At 47.6% G+C, this 13,453-nt stretch overlaps 1 protein-coding gene across 1 annotated transcript in view; it reads right to left on the bottom strand.

Moving 5' to 3' along the window:
• The window catches only part of LOC140417983 (uncharacterized), an 87,154-nt gene that overhangs the window by 7,353 nt on the left and 66,348 nt on the right, over positions 1–13,453 (bottom strand). The window lies entirely within an intron of this gene.

The raw sequence follows: 13,453 nt of genomic DNA, 5'->3' as shown, positions 1-13,453 counted from the left end.
CAGTTGAATCCTCGTCCACACACATAACACCTATACAGTCTCTCCCTGCTGTGAATGGTGTAGTATTTTTTCAGGCTGTGTCACTGGTTAAAGCTCTTTCCACAGTCAGTGCTCTGTAACAATCTCACACGGGTGTGTGTGTGTGCCTCGGTGCTTTTCCAGACACACTGATGTTTAAAATCTCTTGAAGCAGACAGAATAGACAAACATTTCTCCTTCTAGACTCAAAGGCCGATGATCCCAAGAATTGAGTGACTCAGTCAGTTCTTGATGTGAAATTTAGTTTGAGATCTCGTCCTCAAACTCCCCTCGTTCAAACTTCCTGCAAACAGATTTTACAATAGTAATCATTGTTAGTACAGGATAGAAACTCAGAACAGACAATTCTAGTTTCTATCGAACATTCTTTCCTCTCTCTTTCCCTAAAATGTTCTAAATCTCCACCCCACACACTCTCCCTCCATTCTCCCTCTGCTGTATCTAATATTCACCCTCCTAATTCTCCTGAAGGTGCTGATTCAGGCTGATTGACAGATCCAAGCTCACTGCTTCCTGTCCTGGACACAGAGACCTGAAAATCTTCATGCAGGTTGCCAGACAGATATATGTATATATTACTGGATGAAAAATGTGTGTAATATACAGACTGTATTCACTTACTTTCCCTCCCAATTTTCCTGACGGTGCTGATCAACAAATCTAAACTCACTAAAACCTGTACAAGAGTACAGAATCTCCATACAAGTACATTTACTGATTAGAGATAGGGAAATTCTGAGGAAGAATTTTATTTAGTCATGGAGTAGTTATGACAGGGAACTCACTGCCCACAAGCGTTGTGGAAGTCGAGATGATCAATAATTTAAAATAAAATAGGATGGTTACTTGAAGAAAATAAACTTGCAGGGGAACAGGGATATCGAGGGGGAATGGGACTGACTGGATTGCTGTACAGAGACTCAGCATTGACTTGAGTTACCAAATGGATTCTGTCAGTGCTGCAATGACTGTATGACTGGAAATATATAATGTAGGTACAGTACTATTTACAAAACTAGAAATAATAATAGATGTATTTTATTACAGAACCACCAATAATATATATAATACATACCATATAACACTAGACACATCTCTGTCCGATATTAAATTTTTAAAAATTAATTTACGGGATGTGGACAATGCTAGTCAGGCCAGCATTTATTGCCCATCCCCAGTTGGCCTTCCGAAGTAGTGGTGAGCTGCCTTCTTGAACTGCTGAAGTCCTTGAGGTGTTGGTACATCCCCTGTGCTGTTTTTTTTTTAAATTTGTTTTTTATATATTTAAAGTACCCAATTCATTTTTTTCCAATTAAGGGGCAATTTAGCGTGGCCAATCCACCTACCCTGCATGTCTTTGGGTTGTGGGGGTGAAACCCACACAAACACGGGGAGAGTGTGCAAACTACACACGGACAGTGACCCAGAGCCGGGATCGAACCTGGGACCTCGGCGCCGTGAAGCAGCAGCGATAACCACTGCTCCACCATGCTGCCCTACATCCCCTGTGCTGTTAGGAAGGGAATTCCAGGATGTTGCCCCAGGGACAGTATATTTCCAAGTCAGGGTGGTGTGTAACTTGGAAGCAAACCTCCAGGTGGTGGGGTTCCCAGGTATCTGCTGCTCTTGTCCTTCTAGATGGTAATGGTTGTGGGTTTGGAAGATGCTGTCTGAGGAACCGTTATGAGTTACTGCAGTATACCTTGTAGATGGTATACACAGCTGCTACAGTTTGTCCGTGGTGGAAAGTTTGAATGTTTGTGGAAGGCGACGCAATCAATCAGACTGCTTTGTCCTGGATAGTGTTGAGATTTTCGAGTGTTGTTGGAGCTGCACTCATCCAGCAAAGTGGAGCGTATTCCATTACACTCCTGACTTGTGCTTGTAGATGTCTGGTAGACAAGCTTTGAGGCATCAGGTGGTGTGTTACTCACCGGAGGATTCCCAGCCTTTGACGTGCCCTGGGAGTTACAGTATTAATATGGCTAGTCCAGTTCAGTTTCTGATCAATGGTAACCCCCAGGATGTTGGTTGTGGGGGATTCAGCGATGGAAATGCCACTGAATGTCAAGGGGCAGTGGTTAGATCCTCTCTTGTAGGAGATGGTCATTGCCTGGCACTTGTGTAGCACAAATGTAACTTGCCACTTATTAGGCAAAGCCTGGTTATTGTCCAGGTCTTACTGAACGTGGACATGGACTGCTTCATTATCTGAGGAGTTGAGAATGGTGCTGATCATTTGTGCAGTCATCCACAAACATCACCACTTCTCACCTTATAATGGAAGGAAGATCATTGATGAAGCAGCTGAAGATGGTTGGGCTGAGGAAACTGTCCTGAGGAACTCCTGCAGTGACGTCCTGGAACTGAGATGATTCACCTCCAATCACCACAACCATCTTCCTTTATGCCAGGTATGACTCCAGCTAGTGGAGTGCTATCCCCGATTCCCATTGGCTCCAGTTTAGCTAGGGCTCCTTGATGCCATACTCAGTCAAATGCTGCCTTGATGTCAAGGGCAGTTACTCTCACCTCACTTCAGGCATTCAGCTCTTTCGGCCAAGTTTCAACTAAGGCTTTAATGAGATCAGGAGCTGAGTGGCCCTGGTGTAACCCAAACTGAACGTCCAGGAGCAGGTTATTGCAGAATAAGTGCTGCTTAATAGCAACTTTGATGACTCCTTCCATCACTTTGCTGATGATGGACAGTGGACCCACAGAGAAGTAATTGGCCGAGTTGGATTTGCTCTATTTACTGTCCCCTTATATCAGTCGTCTCCTGGGGAAAACAGCCCTTTAATTGTGAACATTAAGAAAGAGATCGTCCTTTTAGCCAGACAAATAAATGTGTCAAGCTGAGGGAGGAAAGGATGTCAATGTCTTTAAGAGAGTGAGAGACATGGACCAAGCTTTGCAGAGTCTGCACCCTCCCTGGATTCACTTCCTTTCCCTTCAGTTGCTGCAAGTGACCAATTGAAGGGGAGAATGAGAAAAGAAATGGAAAGGGGGAGAAAAGAAAGTATTTTACTCACAGATGTTGCAGACAGGAGGAAGGTACAGTCTGTGTGCAGCTCAAGCTCATTCAGGGTTGGGGGAACAACAGCTTTGCTCGGCAGAAACCTCCATGTCCAGCTTCCGCATTGAGACAATGGGGGAGCTCTGATTGGCGGAGAAACAGAGTACTTCCGGTTCTCCAATCTTCCATTGGGCACAAGTCAGCGGTAAAGTCAGAGGTAGTGAGCTCACCTTGCACATGCGCAGATTCCCCTCTCCCTGAGACATGCGCAGTCCTGAGATGGTGGCTCGTTCTGGCCGCAGTTGTCAGCCGGTTGCCTGGAAACCGTCTTGACGATGTGCTGGGGGAGGGAGAACAAAGGGTGGGGGCGAGGTTCCCGTGTCCTCGCGCCGGGCGGGTGCGCTCAAATGCAGTGACGTCACTGCGGAACGGATTTATTCCTATTGGCTGATTTAGAGGACGAGCTCCTTTGTGATGTCACAATGTGGAGGTTGGACAATGAGTTCCAGACTAAAACCTCCTCCTCTGGGCAACATCTGGGAGGAAATCAATGTCTCCCCTTTCATAAAGTCATAAGTTAATAAGATATAGGAGCAGAATTAGGCCATTTGGCCCATCGAGTCTGCTCTGCCATTCTATCATGGCTGTTCTCATCCTGGCTTTAATTCCACCGTACTGCCAGTTCCCCACTACCCTTGAACCCATTACCAATTAAAAATCTGTATTCCAAAATCTGGATTTAGCCCTTTACATAAAGTGTGTGACATTCATGGAAGCTTGCCAACTGGAGTGTTATTCTCAGTTAAATTCAGCCCTCAGCTCCATCGCTGTCTGTCATTGACATGAGCAATAGAGAGACAGAAAGGTGCCCGAGGCTCAAATGGGAAGTCAAACCTTGTGACTCGAAACCAACACCTCAACATTTGTCAGTCAAATCCATGTTATTTATACTGGGGTTTTTATTATATTTAGGCACTGGAGGCAAAGGGTGGGGGTTTTAAAGGGTAACTTTCACTTTCTAACTTTGTATTGTCTATAATGTCAGCCGTGGCTCAGTCACCTCGGAGTCAGAAGGTTGTAGGTTCAAGTCCCAATCCAGGGACCTGAGGACAAAAATCACATCCAACATTCCTCCTCGCAGCACTGAGGGAGTGCTGCACTGTCAGAACAGCCTTCTTTCAAATAAATGGAATGAAATGAAAATTGCTTATTGTCACAAGTAGACTTCAAATGAAGTTACTGTGAAAAGCCCCGAGTCGCCACATTCCGGCACCTGTTCGGGGAGGCTGGTGTGGGAATTGAACCGTGCTGCTGGCCTGCCTTGGTCTGCTTTCAAAGCCAGCGATTTAGCCCAGTGCTAAACCAGCCCCTAAATTTTTTTTATTTTTTTTAAATGTATTTTATGCCAAACATGCGTAAAAACAGCAACATTTACAACGACGCACTCCACATCCTCACAGTCCACAGTTTGCACAGTTTCCCCCCGTTTTACCCCCTCCCCTCACGATGAACAGTTCCTCAAACATTGTCATCAACAACCCCCGCCGTGTCTCGAGAACCCTCCGCCGACCCCCTCATCTCAAATTTAACTCTTTTCCAACCGGAGAAAGTCGCACAGGCCCTCCAGCCAGGCCGCAAAACCAGCCCCTAATAATAAGATTCTAAACGGAGGCCCTCTCTGTCACTATCAGGTGGATGTAAAGATCCCACAGCGGAGAGGGAGAGGCTGGTGGGAGAGATACTTAGGGTAGACAGGAAGTACACAGAGGGCACTGAGTGGGGGCTGCAAAAGGAGCGCCGGAGATTACAGGCGGAGTTCGATTTGCTGACCACTGGTAAGGCGGAGGCAAAGTTAAGGAAAGTGAAAGGGGCAGTTTATGAGTATGGGGAGAAAGCAAGTAGGATGCTGGCGCACCAACTTCACAGGAGAGATGGGGCCAGGGAGATCGGGGGAGTGAGGGATAAGGAAGGTAATACGGTCTTGGGCCCAGAGAAGGTCAATGAAGTCTTTAAGGAGTTTTACTGTAAACTGTACGAGTCAGAACCCCCGAGGGGAGGGGAAGGGATAAAGCAATTTATGGATCGATTGAGGTTCTCAAGGGTGGATGAGGAGCGGGTGGAGGACTGGGGGTCCCGATTGAGTTGGAGGAGATGGTTAAGGGCCTAGCAAGTAGGCAGTCGGGCATGGCCCCGGGTCCGGACGGCTTTCCTGTAGAATTTTATAAGAAATTCTCGGAGCTACTGAGCCCACTCCTGCTAAGAACCTTTAACGAGGCAAAGGAGCGAGGAACCCTCCCACCAACGATGTCGCAGGCACTGATCTCGCTCATTTTGAAGAGGGGGAAGGATCCGCTTCAATGTGGGTCCTTCAGACCGACATCCCTCCTGAATGTGGATGCCAAACTGCTCGCAAAAACGTTGTCTTCCAGAATAGAGGACTGTGTCCGGGAGTGATTGAGGAGGACCAGGCGGGTTTCGTCAATGGCAGGCAATTGAACACAAATGTGAGGAGGCTCCTGAATATTATTATGATGGCCACAGAAGGAGGGGACGCAGAAGTAATGGCTGCAATGGACGCAGAGAAAGCCTTTGACAGGGTGGAGTGGGAGTACCTGTGGGAAGTGTTAGGTAAGTTGTATATTTCGGACCCGCCAGAGGGGATGGGGGAGGTCATGCGGATCCTAAGGGACTTTGGGAGCTTCACAGGGTACAAGTTGAACGTGGGGAAAAGTGAGCTGTTTGTAATCCATGCTAGGGGTCAGGAGGAGAGACTGGGGGAGCTCCCGCTCAAGATGGTGGAGGGAAGCTTTCGTTACCTAGGTATACAGGTGGCTAGGAACTGGGATGCCTTGCACAGGCTCAATCTATCTCGGCTTGTTGAGCAGGTGGAGGGAGACTTTAAAAGGTGGGACATGCTCCCGCTTTCCCTGGCGGGAAGGGTGCAGACTGTGAAGATGACGCTTCGCACCAGATTCCTGTTCGTTTTTCAGTGCCATCCCATCTTCATCCCCAAATCCTTCTTCAAGCGGGTGAACAGGATTATCAGGGGATTTGTGTGGGCAAACAAGACCCCGCAAGTTAAAAGACTTGTTTTGGAGCGCAGCACGCGGGCGGGGGGGGGGGGTTGGCACTGCCGAACTTCTGTGGCTACTATTGGGGTGCTAATGTGGCCATGATTAGGAAATGGGTAGTGGAGGAGGAGTCGGCTTGGGGGCGGGTAGAGGCGGCACCATGCAAAGGCACCAGCCTAGCGGCACTAGTAATGGCACCGCTGCTGCTCTCGCTGGCATGATACACCACGAGCCCGGTGGTGACGGTGGCGCTGAGGGTCTAGGGTCAGTATAGAAGGCACAGGAAGGAGGAGGGGGCCTCAGTGTGGATCCCGATACGGAACAACCATAAATTTGCTCCGGGCTTGATAGACGGGGGGTTTCAAGGCTGGCATAGGGCAGGCATTAGAAGGATGGGAGACCTGTTTATAGATGGGACTTCCCTAGCTTGAAGGCTCAGGAGGAGAAGTTCAGCCTACCCCCCGGGAATTGCCTTCAGATACCTCAAAGTCCGCGACTTTCTCAAAAGACAGGTGGGGACATTTCCGTTGCTACCTCCTTGAAGGATACAGGACAGGGTGGTGTCTGGCATCTGGGTAGGAGAGGGGTAGGTGTCAAACATCTACCAGGAGCTGCAGGAGGCGGAGGAAGCCTCAGTGGAGGAACTGAAGGGCAAGTAGGAGGAGGAGCTAGGTGAGGAGCTAGAAGAGGGCCTGTGGGCTGATGCCCTGGGCAGGGTGAATTCTTCCTCATCATGTGCCAGGCTCCGCTTAATTCAGTTTAAGGTGGTACACCGGGCTTACATGACGATGGGAGAATGAGCAAGTTCTTTGGGGTGGAGGACAGGTGTGCGAGGTGTTCAGGGAGTCCGACGAACCATGTCCATATGTTCTGGGCATGCCCGGCGCTTAAAGAATTCTGGCGAGGCTTTGCGAGGGCTATGTCCAGGACTTTGGACACGCGGGTGAAGCCGAGTCCAACAATAGCGATCTTTGGGGTGTCAGAGGATCCGGGAGTGCAGGAAGCAAAAGAGGCCGAGTTGTTGGCCTTTGCCTCCCTGGTAACCCCGGGACGGATCTTGTTAATGTGGAGGGACTCGAAACCCCCGAGCGTGGAGACCTGGGTTAGTGATATGGCGAGGTTCCTCAGCCTGGAGCGAATAAAGTTTGCCTTGAGAGGGTCCTTGCTTGGGGTTCTCCCGGCGGTGGCAACCGTCCCTTGACTTTCTAGGGGAGCGGTAAGTGTCAGCAGCAGCAATCGGGGGGGGGGGGGGGGGCTCAGGTGGGGGAACTTCTATTTAATGTATATTTTATTTTTGTATAATGATAACAGCCACCTGGTTTGTTTGTTATTAAATATTTTTTGTTTATTTTTCTGTTATTAGTGATGTAAAAATTTGTTTGAAAAAAGCTTGAATAAAAGAACAATTTAAAAAAACCATTCTATTAGCTTTCCTAGTTACTTGCTGTACCTATCGACACGTCTTTTGTGGTTGATACCCAGATCCCTCTGAGTCTCGGAGCTATGCAATCTCTCACCATTTCGATCATAAGCTTTTTTTATTCTTTCTGCCAAAATGGACAATTTCACATTTCCCCCATTAAACTCCATTTGCTGCGCACATGAAGGAGACACATCCTGAGTGAGACAAACAAAGAACAAACAAAGAACAAAGAAATGTACAGCACAGGAACAGGCCCTTCGGCCCTCCAAGCCCGTGCCGACCATACTGCCCGACTAAACTACAATCTTCTACACTTCCTGGGTCCGTATCCTTCTATTCCCATCCTATTCATATATTTGTCAAGATGCCCCTTAAATGTCCCTATCGTCCCTGCTTCCACTTCCTCCTCCGGTAGTGAGTTCCAGGCACCCACTACCCTCTGCATAAAAAACTTGCCTCGTACATCTAGTCTAAACCTTGCCCCTCTCACCTTAAACCTATGCCCCCTAGTAATTGACCCCTCTACCCTGGGGAAAAGCCTCTGACTATCCAAAACAGCCAGAGTGGGAATTGGATCTTGGTTATTTGGTGCAGTGAGGTAATTCGGTGCAGAGTGGGAGAAGGTGCTTTTTCCTGACCGTTTTGTTTTCTTTCTTCTGGCCTGTAACTGTTAATCTGCAGGGAGAGAACCAGAGAGCATCCTGGGAAGGTAAGTGATTTTTATTACCTTTTCAAATTGTGTGTGTGTGGGGGGGGGATGGGGGAACTGAAGTGACATCACAGTAAAGCTGTGACCTAGATTGGCTGGTTGGGAATCTGTTAAATTTGGGGGAAAAAAATAATATTGCAAAACAAATATAATTGATGAACTAGATAGTGGAGTAACTAAACCGGAGGGCAGAGATCGGTATTTAGCATTTAATTTTACAGTAATAATCTAGCGTCAGGGCCATATAGTTAATTGTAACTCAATCTAACAATAATTCAAGTGTTTATTTTAAATTAATTAACTCGTGCTTAAATGTCACTCAGCGGGGTGCAGTGCTCCAACTGTGAGATGTGGCAGATCTGTGACGCTTCCAGCATTCCGGTTGACTACATCTGCAGCAAGTGTAGCCAATGGCAGCTCCTCACAGACCGTGTGGTTCAATTGGAGCAGCAGTTGGATGTACTTAGAAGCATGCAGGTGGCGGAAAGCGTCATAGATAGGAGTTATAGAGATGTGGTCACACCCAAGGTGTAGGCAGAGAGATGGGTGACCACCAAGAGGGGCAGGCAGTCAGTGCAGGAATCCCCTGTGGTTGTCCCCCTCTCGAACAGGTATACCACTTTGGATACTGTTGGGGGGGAATAGCCTATCAGGGGATAACAGCAACAGCCAGAGCAGTGGCACCACGGCTGGCTCTGACGTTCAGCGGGGAGGGTCAAAGCGCAGAAGAACAATAGTCACAGGGGATTCTATAGTCAGGGGCACAGATAGGCGCTTCTGTGGATGTGAAAGAGACTTCAAGATGGAATGTTGCCTCCCTGGTGCCAGGGTCCAGGATGTCTCAGAATGGGTAGCGGGCATCCTGAAGGGCGAGGGCAAACAGGCAGAGGTCGTGGTACATATTGGTACTAACAACATAGAGGAAGGGGGATGAGGTCCTGCAGCAGAAGTTCAGGGAGCTCGGCAGAAAGTTAAATGACAGGACCTCTAGGGTTGTAATCTCGGGATTACTCCCTGTGCCACGTGCCAGTGAAGCGAGAAATAGGAAGATAGAGCAGCTAAACACGTGGCCAAACAGCTGGAGTAGGAGGGAGGGTTTCAATTATCTGGACTACTGGGAGCTCTTCCGGGGCAGGTGTGACCTGTACAAGAAGGATGGGTGGCATCTAAACTGGAAAGTCATAAATATCCTGGCTGCGAGGTTTGCTAGTGTCACACGGGAGGGTTTAAACTAGTATGGCAGGGGGGTGGGTACCGGATCAATAGGTCAGAAGGTGAAAAAATTGAGGGAGAACTAGGGAATAGGACCAGGATGGTGCTGAGGATGAGCAGACAGGGAGATGTTGCTGAAAACAGCGGGACTGGTGGCCTGAAGAGCATATGTTTTAATGCAAGAAGTATAACAGATAAGGCAGGTGAACTTAGAGCTTGGATTCGTACTTGGAACTATGATGTTGTTGCCATTACAGAGACCTGGTTGAGGAAGGACAGGGTTGGCAGCTAAACGTTCCAGGGTTTAGATGTTTCAGGCGAGATAGAGGGGGGATGTAAAAAGGGTGGTGGAGTTGCGCTACTGGTTCAGGAGAATATCACAGCTGTACTACGAAAGGACACCTCAGAGGGCAGCAAGGCTGTATGGGTAGAGATCAGGAATAAGAAGGGTGCAGTCACAATGTTGGGGGTTTACTACAGGCCACCCAACAGCCAACGGGAGTTAGAGGAGCAGACAGGTCGACAGATTGTGGAAAGGAGTAAAAGCAACAGGGTTGTTGTGATGGGAGACTTTAACTTCCCCAATATTGACTGGGACTCACTTTGTGCTAGGGGCTTGGACGGGGCAGGGTTTGTAAGGAGCATCCAGGAGGGCTTCTTAAAACAATATGTAGATAGTCCAATTAGGGAAGGGACTGTACTGGATCTGGTATTGGGGAATGAGCGCGGCCAGATGGTAGAAGTTTCAGTAGGGGAGCATTTCGGGAACAGTGACCACAATTCTGTAACTTTTAAAGTGCTGGTGAACAAGTATAAGAGTGGTCCTCGGGTGAATGTGCTAAATTGGGGGAAGGCTAATTATAACAATATTAGGCGGGAACTGAAGAACATAGATTGGGGGGCGGATGTTTGAGGGTAAATCAACATCTGACATGTGGGAGGCTTTCAAATGTCAGTTGAAAGGAATTCAGGACCGGCATGTTCCTGTGCGGAAGAAGGATAAATATGGCAAATTTCGGGAACCTTGGAAAACGAGAGATATTGTAGGCCTCAGGGAGGCATTTGTCAGGGCTAGAAGGCTGGGAACAGACGAAGCCTGTGTGGAATATAAGGAAAGTAGGAAGGAACTTAAGCAAGGAGTCAGGAGGGCTAAAAGGAGTCACGAAAAGTAATTAGCAAAAAGGGTTAAGGAAAATTCCAAGGCTTTTTACACGTACATAAAAAGCAAGAGGTTAGCCAGGGAAAGGGTTGGTCCACTGAAGGACAGGGGAGGGAATCCATGTGTGGAGCCAGAGGAAATGGGCGAGGTACTAAATGAATATTTTGCATCAGTATTCACCAAAGAGAAGGAATTGGTGGATGTTGAGTCTGGAAAAGGGTGTGTTGATAGCCTGGGTCACATTGAGATCCAAAAAGACAAGGTGTTGGGCATCTTGAAAAATATTAAAGTCCCCAGGGTCTGATGGGATCTACCCTAGAATACTGAAGGAGGCAAGAGAGTAAATTGCTGAGGCCTTGATAGAAACCTGTGGATCCTCACTGTCTTCAGGTGATGTCCCGGAGGACTGGAGCACAGCCAATGTTGTTCCTTTGTTTAAGAAGGGTAGCAAGGATAATCCAGGGAATTAAGGCCCGTGAGCCTTATGTCAGTGATAGGGAAATTACTGGAGAGAATTCTTCGAGACAGGATCTACTCCCATTTGGAAGCAAATGGACGTATTAGCGAGAAGCAGCACTGTTTTGTGAAGGTGAGGTCGTGTCTCACTAACTTGATAGAGTTTTTCGAGGAGGTCACAAAGATGATTGATGCAGGTAGGGCAGTGGATGGTGTCTATATGGACTTAAGTAAGGCCTTTGACAAGGTCCCTCATGGCAGACTGGTACAAAAGGTGAAGTCACACGGGATCAGAGGTGAGCTGGCAAGATGGATACATCTTGTATCCATGATACATGATCCGTGAACTGGCTAGGTCATAGAAGTCAGAGAGTAGCAATGGAAGGGTGCTTTTCTCTTTGGAGAGCTGTGACTAGTGATGTTCCGCAGGGATCAGAGCTGGGACTTTTATATATAAATTATTTGGAAGAAAATGTAACTGGTCTGATTAGTAAGTTTGTGGGCGATACAAAGGTTGGTAGAATTGCAGATAGCGATGAGGACTGTCAGAGGATACAACAGGATTTAGATTGTTTTGAAACTTGGGCGGAGAGATGGCAGATGGCGTTTAATCCGGACAAATGTGAGGTAATGCATTTTGGATGGTCTAATACAGGTAGGAATATACAGTGAATGGTAGAACCCTTAAGAGTATTGACAGTCAGAGAGATCTAGGTGTACAGGTCCTCAGGTCACTGAAAGGGACAACACAGGTGGAGAAGGTAGACAAGAAGGCATACGGCATGCTTGCCTTCATTGGCCGGGCATTGAGTATAAAAATTGGCAAGTCATGTTGCAGCTGTATAGAACCTTAGTTAGGCCACACTTGGAGTAGTGTTCAATTCTGGTCGCCACACTATCAGAAGGATGTGGAGGCTTTAGAGAAGGTGCAGAAGAGATTTACCAGGATATTGCCTGGTATGGAGGGCATTAGCTATGAGAAGTTGAATAAACTCGGTTTGTTCTCACTGGAACGATGGAGGTTGAGGGGCGACCTGATAGAGGTCTACAAAATTATGAGGGACATAGACAGGGTGGATAGTCAGAGGCATTTTCCCAGGATAGAGGGGTCAATTACCAAGGGGCATAGGTTTAAGGTGCAAGGGGCAAGGTTTAGAGGAGATGTACGAGGCAAGTATTTTTTTTTTTTTTTTTTACACAGAAGGTAGTGGGTGCCTGGAACTCACTGCCGGAGGAGGTGATGGAAGCAGGGATGATAGTGACGTTTAAGGGGCATCCGGACCTGGAAGTGTAGAAGATTTTAGTTTAGACGGGCAGCATGGTCGGCACAGGCTTGGAGGGCTGAAGGCCCTGTTCCTGTGCTGTACTTTTCTTTGTTCTTCTTTTCCCACTCGCTTAACCTATCTGTATCCCTTTGTAGTCTCCATGTCCTCTTCACAATTTACTTTCCTACCTATCTGTGTATCATTGGAACATAGGAGCAGAGGTTGGCCATTCAGCCCGTCGAGCCTGCTCCACCATTCAACACGATCATGGCTGATCATCCCCTTCAATGCCTTGTTCCCCCACACTATCCCCATATCCCTTTGTGTTATTGATATTTAGAAATCTGTCAGTCTCTGCTTTACACACACTCAATGACTCAGCTTCCACAGCCCTCTGGGGTAGAGAATTACAAAGATTCACATCGCTCTGAGTAAAGAAATGTCTCCTCCGAGACCAGTCCTAAGTGGCTTCCCCCTTATTTTGAAACTGTGCCCCTTGGTTCCAGACTCCCCAGCCAGGGGGACATCTCACCTACATCTCTCCTGCCTATTCCTTTAAGTATTGTATAAGTTTCAATAAGATAACCTCTCATTCTTCAAAATTCTGGAGACTGGACACCCTGTTTCCCCAATCTCTCTTCATAGGACCGTCCTACCATCCCTGGAACAAGTCTGTTGAACCTTCATTACCCTCCCTCTGCAGCAATAATACCTTTCCTAAGGTAAAGGGAGTAAAACTGCACACAGTACTTCAGCTGTGGTCTCACCAAGGTTCTGTACTATTGAAGCAAGTCTTCACTACTCCTGTGCTCAATTCCTCTTGTGATAAAGGCCAACATCCCACGAGCCTTCCTAATAGCTTGATGCACCTGTATGTTAGCCTTCAGTGACCTATTACCAGGATGCCCTGGTCCATTCACACCCAGGTCCCTTTACCACAATACCATTCGCGTTAACTGCATACGAGGCTCAGATTGCACAGAGTGAGACCATTCGGCCGATTGTGCTAATTCCAGATCTGTTAAAGAGCCAACAAATTAATCCCACTGTCCAGAAATTTTCTTTTCTTTTCAAGGATCTGTCCAATTCCCTTTTGAAAGAAA

Source organism: Scyliorhinus torazame, chromosome 5, assembly GCF_047496885.1.
Source record: "Scyliorhinus torazame isolate Kashiwa2021f chromosome 5, sScyTor2.1, whole genome shotgun sequence".
NCBI classification, from domain to species: domain Eukaryota; kingdom Metazoa; phylum Chordata; class Chondrichthyes; order Carcharhiniformes; family Scyliorhinidae; genus Scyliorhinus; species Scyliorhinus torazame.
This window is presented reverse-complemented; position numbering and strand designations above follow the sequence as displayed.